This window comes from Maniola jurtina, chromosome 12 (assembly GCF_905333055.1).
Source record: "Maniola jurtina chromosome 12, ilManJurt1.1, whole genome shotgun sequence".
NCBI classification, from domain to species: domain Eukaryota; kingdom Metazoa; phylum Arthropoda; class Insecta; order Lepidoptera; family Nymphalidae; genus Maniola; species Maniola jurtina.
The window spans coordinates 3,965,470-3,983,072 of NC_060040.1; the positions used below are offsets into that span (position 1 = coordinate 3,965,470).

The 17,603-nt window shown below is 36.5% G+C and overlaps 2 long non-coding RNA genes across 2 annotated transcripts in view; both read right to left on the bottom strand.

Annotated features, from left to right (window-relative positions):
- LOC123870101 overlaps positions 1-17,603 on the bottom strand; it is a 303,294-nt gene that overhangs the window by 210,944 nt on the left and 74,747 nt on the right. The gene's annotated exons all lie outside the window — the stretch shown is intronic.
- LOC123870103 lies at positions 681-16,603 on the bottom strand. Its single transcript, XR_006797010.1, has 3 exons — positions 16,593-16,603; positions 6,674-6,678; positions 681-740 (listed from the first exon to the last, which is right to left on the bottom strand). It is a non-coding gene; the product is annotated as an uncharacterized LOC123870103 (long non-coding RNA).

Sequence of the window (17,603 nt, forward strand, 5' to 3'; positions counted from 1 at the left end):
GTTGTTGTTGACTCTTCCGTGATGGTTCCTGGTGCTATATTAACGTACAAGTTTGCGAACAATGCCAGTGATTAACTAGCTAGTCTCAAATAACATCGCCAGACAATCCTTTCTTCAATTTATTTTTGGATTTTAACATATTACATCGACAACAATACTTAACATAATCGATTGTGGGTTTGGTTTCTTTAATAAAACCTGACTTTTTATTGCAAAAAATCTGTAACAATTGACCAGTGACCGACATGATTATCTAAGTTACCACCTTAGTTTATCGTCTTGAAATTCTATTACCTACCTACCTATCATTTCCAGTAATAATCTAAACTCACCAAAACAGCCGCCAGCTCCTTACTCGTATGGATGTATAGGACCCTATTAAATGGTTGATGAATAATCCTGTAATGTAGATATTATTGTGCCTAGGTATTATGAATTAGAAATTATCGGATGTGTGATTGGATTGTGCCTAATTATTATTGGGTTAGTGCGTAGGTAATTACTGAGGACTAATGACAGGATAAACTTAGGCTCTTAATGCACTGCATCTGATCCGAATCCGAGAAAGTCCAGATGTAGAAAACTCGGATCGAAATCGGATGTAGACGTTACACTGCGCCGATTTTGACGGATGTTGCGGTTTTGCTTGCAAAACTAGCATTGCTTGAACAATGATACATACAAGTAATATTGTAGTTAATTCGGTCCGTAAACAATGCTCCAAATGGAGATATTCTCGGCTTCCAAAAACGAAATTGGGGTCTACTGTTGGAGCTGCAATTCTTGGATTCGGATCCGATGCCGTGCGAAAATAGCCTTATAATGTATAGACAGACACATAAGCTAATAGTATGTATGAATCCATAGTAACTAGCTGATGCCCGCGAGTCGCGACTTCGTTCGCGTGGATATTTTTTAAAATCCCGTGGGAACTCTATGATTTTCCGGGATAAAAAGTAAGCTATGTGCTAATCTAGGGTATAATCTATCTCCTTTCTGAATTTCAGGCAATCGGTCCAGTAGTTTTTGTGTGAAGGAATAACAAACATACACACACACAATATACACGCATACTTACATACACACAAACTATTGCCTTTATAATATTAGTGTGAGTGTGAGTGTGAAGTGTGTTTAGGGAGTCTGTCGTCTGTCTCTCTGCTTGCTAGCTTTTTATGGCCCATCTGTTTAACCGATTTAGAGATTTTGAGACCTAGAGATAGTTTGCATCTCGGAAAAAGACATAGGCTATTTTTCGTCTAGACACAACATCAAGATACTTACAACCAAGACAACCAAGACAAGACCAAAATTATAAATTCCTGCGTTTCTCTGTCTCTCTGTCTGTTACCTTTCTATGGTCTATCCCCCTAAAAGATTTTAACGATTGCATCCTGGGGACGGAAACAGGCTACTTTTTATCCCAGAAAATCAAAGAATACTTACTGGATTTTTTACGAAACCAAAATCTTTAGTAAAACTGACAGAACATATTGCACGAACATTGCCAATACACGTTATTAATCATAAGTCAAGCCTAATACAAACAAATGTTTACTGTTTAAGATTACCCACGTGAAGACAGCATGGGTGAACTATAAACCCAACTAAACTTTCCACAACCTAAATAGCTCAATAATTTATGGTTATTATTATAAAGTTTTAGGGGTGAATGTACTGAGAATAATATTAATTTGCAACTTGTTGATGGTCATAGGTGGCGTGCTTATCGCGTCACGCTTCTCCCCCATACATTCATCACATGACCTCACGCGGTCAAAGATTATATAACTTTTGTATCTATTCATGATGAGACGACTAGAGTAGTTAATACCTAATAGTCTGTTACCTTCACTAAGTGGGAAGTGGGTGGATGAGGAAGGCGGAGAAAAGTGTGTGGTGGCGCGCGTCTTGGGACTTCCTATCACCTATGTCCAGAAGTCGACGCAAACAGGCTGATTGATTGATTGAGGTATCCTCACGATATCTTTTCGAAAAGCGCTAAAATTAATTATGTACTTTTCATCATTTTTCATTTAGTTTTACTAAATTAGAACTTAGTCTTCCTCTATGACTGTAAACGTATTTTCAACATTATATTATTTTCTATAGTTATCGTTTTTCTACAGAAAATAAATAATTGTTTAATTCAATTTATTTTGTGATCTTTGACAATTTTTTGCTTATTTGTTACATAAGATTAATAAGTTACCATACACATAAGTTAAATATGGAAATTCACACTTGATAATTAACTGGATAATTAATATCTCGCTTCTATAAGAGAATGAAATAATCTTTGAACACAGGACCACCACCGCACCCTAAGGTGAGACGTGATGGCTTATTAGGGGAACTTAGAACTTTGGGGTTGTGTTTACCTACACGAGGGAACATGAGATATGTTTACCTCGACCAACTCCCGTGGATATCACGCAAAACTTGTTTTATATCTCCCTCTCTCACAAATCGTTAGACAGAGAAAGTAAATGTCTTTGTTAAATGTCGATAGAATATGCCTTTGAGGCAGGAGATAAACAGAACTGCCTGAAGCTCAGGGGAAATATACGATGGATTGTAGGGTGAAACGTCAATCGGTATTAAAATTCTAAAAGGCTAATGCTACGGCCCATTTCAATTTGTCTAATGTTGTTGGTGATTTTTTATAGTTTGTGTGACAAGAAGGGATTGGATTAAGAGCCTGTGAGGGCCAAACGTTCGTTATTTTATAAAAGCTGAAAGTTTCTCTGTGTATAATTGGCCCCGATACAGGGAGGAACAATAAGCGACTATGAAGTTTGGATCACGGTGGCTTTGAAAGGTAACATGTAACGAAAGTGTAAAATTTCTTACGTCAAAGTATAAAGTAAGTATAACCTAATATTTTTAAATTTTCTTTAGATTAGTATTAGACACTAAGTGTCGTGGCAACGCATGTCGTGATTTCTGATTCGTAACCCCTTGCCAGACGCTCTTAAACTTTAATAAACCGTTTAAGTTTGTGTTGTTGTCTGGCAATGCATGACGAGAGAAGAAAATATAGAGAAATTATACCTACTTTACACTTTGACGTAAGAAACCACCTTTGCTACTTGCTCTGCCAAAGCCACCATGATCCAAGCTTCATAGTCACTGATCTTTCCCCCTTGTGTTGAGGACAATACGTATAGAAACTTTTATAAAATAACTAAAGGTCTGGCCCTCCCGGGCTCTATTCCTATAATGTTGTTGGTGATTTTTTATAGTTTGTGTGACAAGAACGGAAGGATTTCTTTTAAAATGCCATGCTTAATCATCCATAGGGTTTGATTAACGCATGGGAACGAAGGGGTCATTTTCCACGCGTAGATATAGGTATTACTATGCCATGTTATTGTTCTAGCTAATATCATCTAAATTGAAATGAATAAAATGTAAGCATAAATAAAATTAAATTGAACAATTTTTACGCTCCAATTGGTGTTTAGAAAGGAAAATTTCGATTAAACAAAAAACAATTTAATTTATTTTAAAACATCAGAGGAACGTTTAATGTTTTGGTAAATTATTTCAGGAATTTTCTTTTTTCTATATTGAAATAAAAACACGAAACGTTTAATTATAAAGTTGTTTATTGTGACCGAAATATCCCACTGAACAATAATTGTATTCGATTTTTTTTCAGTTAACAGCGTAGAAATAAAATCTATCTAGTTGTTTTATTAAGCCTGAAAATGAGCTGAAGGAGGTCATATTTGCTATTTCTCTTAATGTGGCCGAAGGACCTACTCCAACTTTCGCACTTTTACGGTCTTCAGGCTTTCTTCAGGATGCTTATTGCTCACCAATTCGTTTCTGATTTTTAGCTCTTAACTCGTTTCTCGCTAATAGTCCGTGGTCGAATAAAATGTCTAAGTAGGATTAGAAAGGTATAATTTAATTGTGTTTACGCCTAACGATACGCTCGGCCGACAAGACATGGATCATTAGATCCGATGCTAGACATATTAATACTGGATCAATGTTAATAATAAATCAACATGTAGATATTATCGTCAGACAATGGTGCAGTATAAATCTTGGCTTACAATATCAATCACGATTTGTCTTCATATTTGGATCATTGGTGGCTAATTCGCTTATGTTTATGGATCAATTTATTACTTTTGTGCTTTGTAAATTTAGTGTATAATAGCACTTAACTTTTTACTTGATTATTATTATTTACCTACGAGTAGGTACTTATATTGAGATGGCTCAATGACTGCGACTTCGTTCGCGTGGATTAAATTTGTTTTAAATTCAGCGGGAACTCTTTGATTTTTCGGGATAAAAAGTAGCCTAAACCTAATACAACTGTTCACATACCAAATAGGTCCAGGTTGGACCAAAATTTTACCTTTAACCTTAACCATGAAGGTTCGAATAGTGACTTGTGCAACCCAATTTGATTGGTGGTCAAAAACCGTAACCGTAATGTAATTTTAATCGCATGCCATGCTACTGGATTTACATCAAGCATAAGCTACAAGCTACAACAGGAAGCATAATATGGCAAAAAAACGGATTGGATTTGAACTGCGAACTTTCGGAATTCAGTCCCTTGGTTTAAATAACCTAAGTATAGGTATATAAATACGCCCATAATAACTTAAATATTAAAAAATTCCATGGTCATAATATATTATGTATTTCAAAATCTATTAAACAGTGTGCACCGTAAAATTATAACAAACTATACGTTGTTTTTTCAAACTGAATAAATCATCAAGCAAGGGTGATTTGCAATTCAAATATTGTATTTTAAAGACGATTTGCATACACAATTGACGCCAATGTGAAATTTGCACTAACAAAATCACCTAAGTATCCAATTATAAATAATTGTACGTCGTTAGCCCAGACTAAGGGAAACAACATAGATAGGTATTTCACGTGCCGCCTAAAAATGAAGCCGATAATTTTACTACCAAAGCCTAGAAAGTGACTTTTCGCGCGGAAACTCTCCCATCCGAGTCAACACAAAATGAGTCATTATTTTGGGTGGTAAAATAACAGTGCTACTAACCAAATATTTTAGATTTAAGACGTTAAATAAACTGACGATAGTGATATCAAAACTAGTAATGACTATTTAATGAGGAATGAGTGCGGTAAGTAAAGTCGAGGCATAGTGAATAGAGTTGTAGCAAGGCGAGTGGCAGCGAGTAGGGAGGTACAGCGCGCTGATTGTGAGCTAGTAATGCACGGTGATAATATTATGAACAAGAGTCGACTGGTTCATCTGCGTTTCGCGACCCCCGCTGCTGCTACGACTCCTAGCTGCTTGAGAGCCATTAATAAATAACATTTTCAACCGTATGTTAAACGGTTATAACTAAAACGCCAAGTTTAAGAAGATTAAAGCATAGTAGCAGCACCGCCCGCCACTCCGCTCCGTCGGTGTGCCTAGTACGTAATTAATTTGCCAATCCAAAAATATACTATCTAGTTCCTTTACTCTATTGCAATGCGATGCTGTGCAATCTGTATGTTTAGAGTTCCGGTACAATGCCGTGTAGAAGCCAAAGGGGTATAGGTTTAATAAAAACCGCCATAGCCTTTCCATGTTAGCTCGCTTCCATCTTAGACTGCTCATCACTTACCACCAGGTGAGATTGCAGTCAAGGACTAACTTGTATTTGAATTTTAAAAAAAGTTAGCTTTATTGCTGATGTTTGATCGCAAAGGCTTAGTCTATCCTATTCCGATAGTCTATGGCCATCAAGGGCTGTTTCTTTCCTATGGGTTTAAATTTTTTTGTATGAATGGCTTGTTAGCGTTTTGCAGTTGGTCCCCAGTGTATAGGCGTGAGCAATACAATTTAGGGGTTGGAATAAAGGAAAACTTGGAACGCTTTTCACTTTTATACAATAGCTGGTTTTCAGAGAATTATTTTTAATACCTTAATAATTGTGTCCGTTGAAGGCCGTATCCAAACAATGTTTTACAATTAAAATGGATAATGAACTATTGTTTTAAGATCCGAACTTCAAGTATTATCTAGTACCTATATTGTTGGGATATTAATTAGGTTATAATAAAAATTAGCACAAAAAAACTCATTTATTGTGCTTAAGATTTTTGTACACAACTTCAATAAGTAAACAACACTGTGCTTCTCCAATTGGCAGAATATACTAAAACGTCTTTTAACAACTTTTGATTGAACATTGTAACAAAGGTTTAAGAAATTAATTACAAAAACATATCTAATAATTTTTTACCGATAGGTAAGAGTTTTAAACCACAAATGAAGTAAACTGGTTTCCAAAATGTCTTAAATATTTACCGGAATATTGTTAGAGAAATCAATTACTCGAGACGATCTCCGCAGGTGTCACCGACGACACGGAGTCAAATTGGCCACTCACTGAGTAAATTGACGCCTTTTTTAGGGTTACACGGGCATCATTTTAAATCGTCTTTTTTTTATAGCATGTAGTTAATTAATTAAATTGCCAAATTAGTTAATAACTAGGTGAGCTTAGTGGTTAAGACTACGTCCTCCTAATTACTTCTGACTTTTCTCAATTTTTAGACAATAAAACGCGTACTATTTTTCATGCTTCTATACCCTTAATTTTATAAATGTGAATGCATGTCTGCTAGCTTTTCACGGCCCGTTCGTTTAACCAATTTTGAGCTTTGATACCTATACTAGTGTGCTTGTATCCCAGGGGAGACTATCGGCTACTTGTGCTATCAAAAAATCGAAATGTTCCGACAGGATTTAAAAAACAACCTTATTGTTGTTGCGGGCAAAAGTTAGTACCTACTTAATAAAATTACTTAAACATAACATACATAAACATCATCTAAACTTGCACGACCAAAGCGACTACGAACCGGGAACGTCAGCCGCGCGGCGGTCGATTCCCGCGACTACAACTGTCGCGCAAGTTACGTAATGCGGCAGCGTCCAGGGTTAACTGAAGGAAACGGAGGATTTTACCTACTAATTTTATTCTTATACTAGCTTAATCTAAGTGACAATGCTGTTCACTATGCTAAATCTATGTTCGACTTAGTAGCTAAATCTTTATATCCGTATCCTCTCTTCCATTCTTCAGTCGTTGGTAACAGAGATCACGTGCAATTGCGAGCGGAATTGGCGGTGATGCTATGTGCTGCGCCGGAAAATTCCCACACGTAATGCGTAGACATACTAACTCTTCTGACTTTGCCTGGGTTATCATGAGGGTACAGGTGGAATACGTAACTCGCATCGCGTCCCGCGTTCTGCATTCGTGACGTACAGGCGAGCCCGTAGCTTTATGTATATGCCAAGAAAAAATTTACAGCCAATGTTTGCACCTACAGAACCCAACACAGTGGTTTAGTGCGGTTGTTTGTGGTTTTTATTATGATTCAGTACCACCTGCCACCGCCATTAGTGCCGGAACCGAATCCACGACCATTTCCACCAATATAATTTTATTTTGATTACACCACCTAACGTTTGTTTTACTGTTATTGACTCTGCAAATATGTGGACGCACATGTTCTTAATGGATGGTTAACTTGGGATTTGGAAAGGTTTTTAATAGGCGTAAATTTAAAAAGTGTGTTTTTTTAAGACCGCGATTAAATTAATAGTAATGCTGCAGTAGCTGAATGCAATCTTTAATAATGATTTAAGTCTTGCTAATAATATAAAAGCCCCTTTACAATCAAATTGTATCATAACAAGTGTAAATTAAAAATTTATAACACCCCCGACAAGTGAAGGTTACAATAACTAGAAAAGAGCTGATGACTTTCAAACGGCTGAACTGATTTTCTAGGATTATAGCTAAGAACACTCTCGATCTAGCCACCTTTCAAACAATAAAAAACTAAATTTATATCGGTTCATTAGTTTAGGAGCTACGATGCCACAGACAGATACACAGATACACAGGGGGTTAAGCGATTTCGGGCAGCGCAGCGCTGGAAGACTAAGTCGGATGACATCACAGTTGGAGCCGCTGGATTCAGCCTTTCCTAGGCACGAAGCAAACGAAAAGGCCTCCAAAGTCGGTCACCCATCCAGTTACCGACTTGGGTCAACGTAGTCTAGCAATCGCAATCGATTGATATGCGTTGTCACAACTAGACCACACGTAGATATACACATAATAATAGCCTATAGGTCTATTCGTATTTCCGCCCCACTACTGAGTACGGGTCTCCTCTCAGAATGAGAAGGGCTTAGGCCATAGTCTGCCACGCTGGCCCAATGCGGATTGATTGGCAGACTTCACACACTTTTGAGAACATGGAGAACTCTCAGGCATGCAGGTTTCCTCACAATGTTTTCCTGCGCCGTTAAAGCAAGTAATATTTAATTACTAAAAACGCACATAACTGAAAAGTTAGAGGTGCGTGCCCGGGATCGAACCTTCGACCTCCGATTAGGAGGCCGACGTTCTAACCACTAGGCTATCACAGTTTAATATAGGTCTATGAATCATTAATAATAATAATTGAGAGTGCTACTTCGTCTCTCAGGGTGAGAGAGCGCACTCTGACTTTGCGTAGACTTAAATCATAGTTAAAACGAGGCAGAGATATATCTCTCACATAAATCTGTCTCGTTTTAACTCAATCTTGAGTCTGAGCAAAGTCCAAGTGCACTCTATAGATATCAGTGTCAGGCGTCATTCTCTTTGACAAAGCTCACATCAATCCATCCATCCATCCATCCATCCATCAGCCTGTAAGCGTCCACTGCTGGACATAGGCCTTTCCAAGAGCGCGCCACCAAACACGGTCCTCCGCCTTCCTCATCCACCCGCTCCCCGCCACCTTCTTCAGGTCATCGGTCCAGCGGGCAGGAGGTTGTCCCACACTGCGCTTACCGGTACGCGGTCTCCACTCCAGAACACGTCTGCCCCAACGGCCGTCGTCGGTCCAGTTCCTATTAACTAATATATTTCGTTACAATGTAAATTACAGACCTTGGCGCCAACATAATCCTTATCTAATAACAAAATATATAAAACCATATCAATGTTCACCATAAACTATCGACTTAGTGATCTTTACGACGTCCTATAACCATTCCTTGTAGTTTTAAGATCAGCATCTCTCTTCACAAATAGTGTTTTATTAGGACATGAAATATTTATGGTTCTAAGACTGTTCGTATATGCTATGGTCTGGTGCGTCCAGTTTGAACACCCTTAACATGTAAAGGCATTTATTACTGCTGTTAATGTAAAGTTTATTCGTTGGTTAGCCTTGCACCATTAGTTACAATGATGATGATTAAAAAATCGGACAAGTGCGAGTCGAACTCTCACACGAAGGGTCTCGTACCAATCGTAAAAGAATGAGCACAATTTATTTTTTTGGCAGCCATTTTGAACTTTTTATTATTTGTTGTTATAGCGGCAATAGAAATACACATTCTGTGATAATTTTAACTCTCTTCCTATTACGGTTCATGGGATACAGCTCGCTGACAGATAGACAGATGGACGGAGGCGTAGTAGGTAGGGTTCCGTTTTCGACGACCTCCCTGGCGCAGTGCTAAGCGCTGTGGTTTTATTAGTGGGAGGTCCTGATGGGTTCGATTCCCAGCAGGATTTGTAATTTTTTAATTTCTCTTGGTCTGGTCAGGTGGGAGGCTTCGGCCGTGCCTAGTTACCTACCGGCAAAGCCGTGCCATCAAGCGATTTAGCGTTCCGGTACGATGCAGTATGGAAACCAAAGGAATATGGGATTAATGAACACCGCCATGCCCCATCCAGGTTAGCACTCTTCCACCTTAGTTATCATCACTTACCACCAGGTGTGATTGCAGTCCAGGGCTATCTTGTATCTGAATAATAAAGTATAAAAAACCTACGTAATTCTAAAAATAGAATGCTAGTTTAAATTATCACGATCCAACCTAACTATCCACTAATCCGAGATAATATATGAGAGAAGTTTTACTACAATTTGCTTGACCTGACGGTTTTGCCATCCGACCGAATCACCACGTTCGAGTTGATCCTTACAGATGAGTAGACACCATGAACTTAAAGTAGCTAGATATCGCACCCGTCCAACCTGGTGCCCAATGTTTGAGCCAAAGAGCCAAGCCCCTGTTGTATTACACGACTGTACAAAAAAAGCATTGTAATGTTTCAGGCTTCATGTGTGTATGTCTTTATTCCACCATTTATGTTCTTTATTCCACCAAGTACCAAATTGGCTATAAAAAATATGGCATAATATCGCAGTTCAGTTTTTTGGAGACCTCAAGAAAAGCATTTTAATATTTCAGGCTTCATGTATGTATGTCTATGAGTTTCTTTATTCCACCAAATACCACACTGGCTATAAAACAAAATCAATATGACATAATATGGCAGTTCAGTTTTTTGGAGACCATACTTCTTTGGATGTAACATCCATCAGGTCATCATCATAATAACAAATTGATTGACACCCCATTCATCAAAATCGGCTCAGTAATTTAGGTACTACGGTGGAACACACATAAATACAAAACCAACGTACATACAAATACTTACATACATAGACTGCTAAAAGCATAACCCTTCCTTTTGGCTTTGCCATAGTCGGGTAAAAATAGGCATGGTTAGTTTTCATAGTACATTTACCTAGGTATATTATGTAAATAATATTTACTTAGTGAACATCTAGCTTCTTCAACTCCATGGTTATAGAGATTGTATCCCTACAATGTAGCGTTCACACCTCGTTTTCTTCGTAACCATTTTATTTTTCGATCCAAAGGCTTATAAGAGATGTGATATTTTAAAAACCACCTCATACATTTATCTCGTTGTAGGAATCTTTGATCGCTGAAGCTGAACAACTTGGACTTGAAATTATATTTTTTTTTTTATTCGTATATTTTTCCTGAACGTTTTTATTTTACCACCTTATAAGTTTGGTTTTATGTATGAGATTTTTGTGTGTTGAGGTTAAACAAGTATGTAAGGCAATACGACAACTATGAATCAGTTTTTTTTGTGCTTTTCATAATTAATCGTCGTACAAAAAACTCCGAGGTGCAATTTCTAAAAATTCTGTCGAAATGGGTATCTACGATATACTATTTGCAATCGATTTAGCGTACCGGTAGGAAATGCCGTGTAGAAACCAAAAGAGTGTGGGTTTAATGAAAACTGGCATCTTCGACTGCGTCATCACTTACCACCAGGTGAGATTGCAGTCAAGGGACATCCTGTATATATCTGATTTAAAATTTAAATAAACTTAGAGAAAATATAGCTACATACTAAATCTCAAATTTCTCAGTGGTTTGATCTGTATGTTGATATTTATCAGCTTATTTTTTTATATTTTCTCACTGATTTCCACAGATTTTTTATTTCATTCGTCCTTGCCTGCAGTTTCACCAGGTGGTAAGTGACAATTATATTATCAACAAGTCAATTATAGGTATGCAACGACTATTTTTACCATTTTCAAACCAGCACTTTCCATCTCGCACTTACCCATTACTTAGCAAAAAGCCTTTACAATATAAATAAATATAAAATACAAACTGAGTGCATTAAAATATCGCAGAAAGTAACCCATCTCTACGGCCGGTCGCTAAATTACATACCCGCGGTCCATAGTACCTTATTATGTAGAAAATGCTCACTAATGCATCTCATTCTATTTGTCAAATTATAGTACACCGGTGGTTGTAGTCTCGGAATGAGATGGCGTCAAATGTCGTGAGCAGATGTCTTATTAGTGGTACTTCTGTAATTTGCGGTGTATAAAATTCCTTTGCAGTAAATTTCATCCTAAGGTAATTAAAGCAAAAGCAACGAATTCTACGCACTATACCTACAGGTCATTTCGAAGTCCGAACAAAACTTTAGCGGGCTACAAATCATTTTTGTTTAAAACTTGATATTAAGTGCCAGCTTCATAAAACACGATTTTTTTAAATAGCTTTTCTATAAATACTAATTTAATTCAATGAGGAAAAGGTGGTCAATTTATTCCCATTTGAAATTTGGATAAAAATGCGGGCATCTATTTGGTACAGAGACAGCTTGCATCTTGGAACTTCATCAATTAACTTGGAAACAAACATAAGCTACTTTTATCCTAGTAAATCAAAGAGTGCCCAGGGGGCTTTTAAAAACGACAAAATCTTGGGCATCATATTTTAGTCTTAGCCCTGATTCGCAAGAGTATTAAAAAAGCGTCGCGTTAAAACCCGGCGTTGCGCTGAAAATACAAAGTGCACGTTAAAAAAGCGTTGACATGTAAACAGATACTTGGGAATGCATTTGTTCTATTTGAACGCTTTTTTAACGGACGTTAAAAAAACTCTCGTGCGAATGAGGTCTTACATAAATTGTGATAAACTAAAAAATTGTAATTTACTGCAACTGAGGTGAGAAATTGAACTTATCAGGAGTGTTTGAACAATTTTGTTTTTTTTTTCATCACTTTTATTAATGCCACTACATCCGTAGTGATTGTCTAAGATAGAACATGTTTATCTAACAGATAAAGTTGTGATTACTATATTATGGTGTCTTAAAAAGAAGAACGTGGGTAAAAACAGCAAGTAAGTATAAAAATAAAAACAATACTTAGTAGGTCTACATATTCCGTTCGACAGTACAACATCCATTAGCATACAAACAAAAGTGCAGTAGATAAATTGTTGCGATAAGGTGTTGAAAGAAGGGAATACACTAATTACTATGTTGCCCTGTCAATGTATGAAGGACCGCGCGAAACGGTTCTTGAACAAAAAGTGCTACTTCATTCGGAGGGGATTACTTAAACGTAATGTATTTAATTATTTTAAAGACCCTTTTGTTAGGTGAAGTAGGCGTACTTAAAGTAAAATATGTAAACAGCGTAAACAGTAAACGTACGAGTGTAAGTTAAAAATTTATAAAACCCCCGACAAGTTAAGGTTACAGTAACTAGAAAAGAACTGATAACTTTCAAACGGCTGAACCGATTTTCTTGGATTATAGCTAAGAAAATTCTCGATCAAGCCACCTTTCAAACAAAAAATTTTTAATTAAAATCGGTTTATTAGTTTAGGAGCTACGATACCATAGAAATATACACAGATACACACGTCAAACTTATAGCACCCCTCTTTTTGGGTCGGGTTTAAAAAGTAGAACATTTTGTGCACATATTATGCTCCACTCTGTCTGTATGTGTTAAACTGTAAGGACTACAATAGAAGTAAATAAAAGAGAAAGAAAATTATAAAATCTAAGAGTCTACGATTATGTAAATCTATAACAATAATAATTGATTAGCTGTGAATAATTTAAGGAATGAATTATACTACATATATGAAAATGAATTGCTATTTCCTTTGGTCATGCTATAACTGGACCAAATTGGATAACTTTTTTGTTGTGTTTGTAATTGATAGAACAAGTTTCATATGAAAGCTTTTTTTTTTAAATCCGCGGAAAAGAGTTCCCACGGGACGCGGACGAAGTCGCAGGCAACAGTTAGTAACTAAATAAAATTCAACTTGATCGATTATAATCCAATCCGCAATACCAACTTAAGTAACGATTTCTTATCGATGACAAAAAGCATACTTAATTTAATCTTTATCCGTTTTTTGGCACTTAAATTCATTGATAAAGAATTTCTCACTTAAAATTCCACAATGCGTTCATTAAACGCTTAATTCCCGTCAACAGTTTTTACGTAAGTTGAATTTATATCGCAAATTTAAAATATTTTGCGCGTTTAAACAGTAAATAACAAAGATAACTTCGCATTAATCTCATTTATAGAAAGGAGAAAGCCACAGAAAAAAGGCCAATGTTTCTTCTTTATGGACATTAGCGTTTTTTTTATATTTGTAGAAAATAGTTATATATTTATAGGCCTCCTATTCGGGGGTGTGGAGTTCAGTCCCGTGCCTCTTACCATTTCGAGTTATGTAGATATGTTTAAAGCAATTAAGTTGAGGAAACCTGCATACTTGAAAGTTTTGCATGATATCCTCAAAGATATGTGAAGTCTACCAATCTGCACTTGGTCAGTATTGTGGATATGGTCTAAACTATTTTCATTCAGAGAGCAAATCCATGTTTGTGCCAGCAATGGATTTGTAGTGAAGATGATGAAGTTTAAAATTGGAACAATGTTATACAATGTATCGAATATCCCGTCTACCCTTAAAGAAAATATATCCTTGGTCGAAGCCAGGGAAAAATAAACCGTGTCAAATCAGGCTGTCAATTAAGGAGCACTTGCGGGAATTGGCCCGTTTGAACTTGTCTTGAGCAGATGCAGGTACCTGATTTTATGCGAGATAATCTGAGATGCAGAATTTTCATTTATCATATTAAACTTTGGGTTCCGTACCTACCCGAAAGATGACAACGCCCACGGGATCCAATTACTAAGCCTTAGCTGTCCATCCGCCAGTCCGTCCGTTTGTCTGCTATTAAGCTGTATCTCATGATCCATAATAGGTAGAGCTGAAATTTTCACAGTGTATAATTTCTATTGCTGCTATAACAACAAATCATAATAATTTCAAAATGGCCGCCATGCAAAATTAAGAATGAGGGCAAGCTAACGATGAGTAAGCTGAGGTCTTGACCACTAGGCTAACTCAGCTAGTCAATTTAATTAGCATGCTAATATAGCTATGGTCGAGTATTGGATGGGAAGTATTCCGACGTAGGCTTCTGACACCGGTGAAGGATTACGTCGACTGCCATAGAACTCAATTAACTGCGGATATGTTCAATATCAATATATTGGACACAAATCTCGTTATGTACCTAAGCAGTATAAGGTAAAGATGATAATATCATCTTTACCTTATACTGCTTAGAAAACTTTAGACATATTATGTCTAAAGTTTTCTATAATATAATAATAGAAGACAGCGATTTGAGTATCTACCTACAACGTCCATCCATGTCCAAAAATAAATGTCCATCCATTCATCCATCTATCAGCTTGTTTGCGTCCTCTGTTGAACATGGGCCTTTCCAAAATAAATGTAATAAGTGCTAAATGTAATGCGGCTTGAAAAATAAAAACCATATCCTTATATCATTAATTAGAATTAGATTTTTTAAAGACTTATTGCTGGGTTAAGTTTTATTAACCGATTTTAAAAAAGGGAGACGTTCTGAATTTGTCGGAATCTTTTTTTTTAGACTTGGTTGACGTCATCTGTCCGCCTAGTGCAAGTTCTGATAATGCTGCGCTTTTCTGCGCTTGCGTCTATCGGTTCTTCAAATCAAGCATAGGTATTCTATTTTAACCATACCAATTTTTAGCAGAATATAGCAAAATGATAAAAACTCACAAAGAAATTGTGTATTTTAAGCGGAAATTAATCAGGGGGATTAACTAGATATGTTACGTTTATGATAAAAGTTAAAAAAAAACTTAATTTTGAAACTATCTGTACTTTAGAGCAAGAGGATAACATATTTCATGTGAAATAGGTATAAATTCAAAGCTTTAGAGGATTACTCGAGGCAAACTGCTGTTGCTGAAGTTTCATATGATATTGAAGTTATATTCCAAGTTGTAAATGTTATCAAATTAAGTTACAACGTTGGTCCTTGGTTAGATGGCAGTCATTAAGTGACTTTGACGCTCATCTGACAAACCCTTTTGAATAGTTAATTTAGCTTAGTTTGATTATTTTTAACCCCCGACCCAAAAATAGGGGTGTTATAAGTTTGACATGTGTATCTGTGTATCTATCTGTGGCATCGTAGCTCCTAAACTAATGAACCGATTTCAATTTAGTTTTTTTTGTTTGAAAGGTGGCTTGATCGAGAGTGTTCTAGCTATAATCCAAGAAAATCGGTTCAGCCGTTTGAAAGTTATCAGCTCTTTTCTAGTTATTACTGTAACCTTCACTTGTCGGGGGTATTATAATTTTTTAATTTACACTTGTTAAAATATAGCCTACTGCTAGACTCATGAAATTAGTCGGAGTATGCCTGACTAGTTTCGAATCCATCCGGAGTCCATACATTATTGTACAGAGATTTTTTTCTTATTCGTAATCAACAGTGTTTAAAAGTATTTTCAAAGTGTCATCTAGGTGCTACACAAATCCAAAAGAGGTTACTAACCACTTAAAATTTAAATTAAAAAATATTTTCACAGTTTTTTAGGGTTCCGTACCTCAAAAGGAAAAACGGAACCTTTATAGCATCACTTTGTTGTCTGTCTGTCTGTCTATCTGTCTGTCTGTCCGTCCGTCCGTCCGTCCGTCGTGTCTGTCAAGAAAACCTATAAGGTACTTCCCGTTGACTTAGAATCATGAAAATTGGCAGATAGTTAGGTTTTATAGCACAAGTGAAGGAATAAATCCGAAGATTGTGAATTTGTGGTTACATCATTATAAAAAAATTAAAATGTGTTTTAATTTTCAAAGTAAGATAACTATACGAAAAGGGTTATCATATGAAAGGGCTTTACTTGTACATTCTAAAACGGTTTTTATTTTATTTTTTTGCATAATAGTTTTTAATTTATCGTGTAAAATGTCGAAAAAAATACCAGAGTACGGAACCCTCGGTGCGCCAGTCCGACTCACACTTGGCCGGTTTTTTCAAAGATAAAGGTACGATAATAATTCATGACTTAAGTAAGAAAGTAAAAAGAACAGAGCCTTAAAGGTCACGCCACAATTCAACTTAAAACAGCATAAGTTAGACGTAGAGCCCACATTTTTCACTTTCTTTGCAAGGTCATCGTGTCTCATGTCAGAGATAGGATTAACCCAAAGCCATAAATATCGTGGCAGAACCGCTTTGCGAGCTTAGTCACGACGTCTTATGTAACTTTTTCACGTCATACGTTCTTGTAAGTCATGGCATTTCCGTGGTAGACTACATCTGCAGGCATTACCTACTATTTTTAAACCCCGACCCAAAAAGAGGGGTGTTATCAGTTTAGTTTGACGTGTGTATCTGTCTGTGGCATCGTAGCTCCTAAACGAATGAACCGATTTTAATTAAGTTTTTTTTGTTCGTAAAGTGGCTTGATCGAGAGTGTTCTTAGCTTCTAATCTAAGAAAATCGGTTCAGCCGTTTGAAAGTTATCAGCTCTTTTCTAGTTACTGTAACCTTCACTTGTCGAGGGTGTTATAAATTTTTAATTTACACTTGTGATTGCATGTTTGTGAGCATTAGCCAGTCATCATAATCATCATTGTCAAGCGATAGACATTCACTGCTGGAGATAGATTTCTTGTAGGGACTTTTACACGCCACGGTCTTACGCCGCCAGAATCCAGCGGCTCTGCGATTCGTTTGATGTTGGTACTTACTAATGTAACGTAACGTAACGAAACGTAACGTAATGTAACGTAACGAAATCGTAACGTTCGTAAAAAATAACCTTGAGAATGTCTGAAAGCAAGAAATATTCTCCGCAAAATTTTCTTCGGTTTGTTTATCTCTTGTCATTTATTGTAAATATTAATATGCGTCCTTGGTATGCGTTCAAAAAATTTTTTTCTTAGATGACTTATCGTTTGATGAATCATCGCTTATTATTGACTTATTTTACTAAGGGGATTCCTTATAAATAATTTTGAAGCCTGCAAAATATCATGATAACTGCCGAAAAAGTAG